Here is a 2,327-nt window from a genome sequence, read left to right as displayed (position 1 = left end):
AGAGACCCCTCCCCTCGTGGCGGGGGGAGAAAAGGTGAGTTTATATTTGTAATACATTTCTCTACTCAGCTTTTCTTCATTAGTATCAAGTGAACCAGTGACATCGTGTTTTTGTGATTATTAGCATTTATTTTGTAAACGAATGCGTCTTCTTTTGCTGATTTCAGCCCATATAGGAGTGTGTTTGTGTTCATCTGTTATTTGTCATTTTGTTCCGTGTAATAGTTTTGCGTGTCTTCAGTTTTAAGTCATTGTGCATCTATTCTAAGACTTTGAACAGCTGCCTCTTTGCTCTTCCTACATCTATCTGTGGTTGTTTTGCGCCCCCTGGTGGACACTTTGTGATTGTTTTGTTTCTATTTCTCAACACTTTATGTCTCTATGTGATATTTTTGTGCCTTTTTGTGATGTTTTTTCCTCTTGTTCGGGTGGTTTTGTGTGTAGTGACATGGTGTAACACAGGAGCTGTTAAATATTATTCAGAATAACTCTTAATGGAGTCTTTTCACTCCTGTTGTGTTCAGTTCCTCTGGGGCCCCCACCGATTCTTCGTGTGAACAAACCAGGTCGAGGCTCGGGACCGAACCCGTCCCCCATCAGAGGTAAAGCTTCAAAGTGCTTCTGTTTTTAAATACCGCACATTTACTTACTTTGGTTTCAAAGGACAACATAAGTATTGAATTCAATTAAATTAAGGGGTCGGTTGGAGAGTAGTCGTTACAGGGCTGTGATTGGACAGCTGCTCTGGAGGTGGGCGGGACATCACACAGCAAGAGCCAATCAGGGATACTTGATTGTTTTTAAACACAGAAATGTACCATTCTAAATATAAAAATATTACTCATGTCAGATTGTATTGATTTTTAGTAAGTAGTTATTTTGGTGTCAATCATGTCGTTTACATTTGTGTTTCTCGTCTCCACAGGACCTCATCGCAACACAGTGGAAAAGGTGACGTTTTCTTTATAAATAAGCTTTATTTAGAGCGGCCATATCGTGCTCATCTTCAGTCTATCTCGTACAATGTGTTGGAGCGCTAGCCAATAGGAGAGCGAGTGTTCCCTCGTGATGTCACTAAGTGTTGGGAGTAAACAAAGGAGTACTCCACGTACTTTATATTTAGTGTTTTTTTATTCTAATTGTGCTTCTTTGCTTCCTACAGCCGGGCGATAACTCTTGGAGGTAAGTAGATGTTCTCTCCATTATCTCCTACAGGAGTGAGTAATGGGGCCCCACAGGGCTCTGTGTGCGGTCCTCTTATATAGATAAACTGTTCTGGGGACTGGTGGAAATGCTGTTTTATAACGATGTTACGCAGACGACATTGTTTTTAATGCATTTAAACCCTCTTTATTATATCAAATATATTTTGAGAACAAAGGGAAATAATAATAGACTTAAACTATCTATTTTTATGAAGATGACTCATTGACTTGTATGAGTTTAAATCCTCTTCCACTGTATTTGATCAAACAGCATCAGCAGTGCATCATCGAGTGTTCGTCCACAGAGGAGGGAATGAGTGTGTTATTGTTTAAAGTGAAGGAATGTTATCTTTAATCTTCTCTGTTCAGGCCTCAGCCAGACGATCCTCCAGCCTGGAACAAACCTCCAACTCTTCCCCCGACCCCGACCTCCGTAAGCCGGAGCGACTCCTCCGCCAGACCGGCTGCCACCAGGTCAACATCAGATATTAAAGCTTACAGACATATATCCACCAGAGAGGAATGAGTCCTAAACCCTGAGTCAGCATTATGAGTCCTGACCCCTGAGTCAGCATTATGAGTCCTGAACCCTGACCTGAGTCAGCATTATGAGTCCTGAACCCTGACCTGAGTCAGCATTATGAGTCCTGAACCCTGACCTGAGTCAGCATTATGAGTCCTGAACCCTGACTGAGTCAGCATTATGAGTCCTGAACCCTGACATGAGTCAGCATTATGAGTCCTGAACCCTGACCTGAGTCAGCATTATGAGTCCTGAACCCTGACCTGAGTCAGCATTATGAGTCCTGAACCCTGAGTCAGCATTATGAGTCCTGAACCCTGAGTCAGCATTATGAGTCCTGAACCCTGACCTGAGTCAGCATTATGAGTCCTGAACCCTGACCTGAGTCAGCATTATGAGTCCTGAACCCTGACCTGAGTCAGCATTATGAGTCCTGAACCCTGACCTGAGTCAGCATTATGAGTCCTGAACCCTGACATGAGTCAGCATTATGAGTCCTGAACCCTGACCTGAGTCAGCATTATGAGTCCTGAACCCTGAGTCAGCATTATGAGTCCTGAACCCTGACCTGAGTCAGCATTATGAGTCCTGAACCCTGA

The 2,327-nt window shown here is 43.2% G+C and overlaps 1 long non-coding RNA gene across 1 annotated transcript; it reads left to right on the top strand.

Annotated features, from left to right (window-relative positions):
* On the top strand, positions 1 to 1,752 carry LOC104953272 (uncharacterized). Its single transcript, XR_799203.1, has 5 exons — positions 1 to 34; positions 525 to 602; positions 926 to 951; positions 1,163 to 1,182; positions 1,575 to 1,752. It is a non-coding gene; the product is annotated as an uncharacterized lncRNA (long non-coding RNA).
* Positions 1,753 to 2,327: the final 575 nt, after the last annotated feature.

Source organism: Notothenia coriiceps, unplaced genomic scaffold (assembly GCF_000735185.1).
Source record: "Notothenia coriiceps isolate Sejong01 unplaced genomic scaffold, NC01 NC01_scaffold00021421, whole genome shotgun sequence".
NCBI lineage: Eukaryota > Metazoa > Chordata > Actinopteri > Perciformes > Nototheniidae > Notothenia > Notothenia coriiceps.
This window is presented reverse-complemented; position numbering and strand designations above follow the sequence as displayed.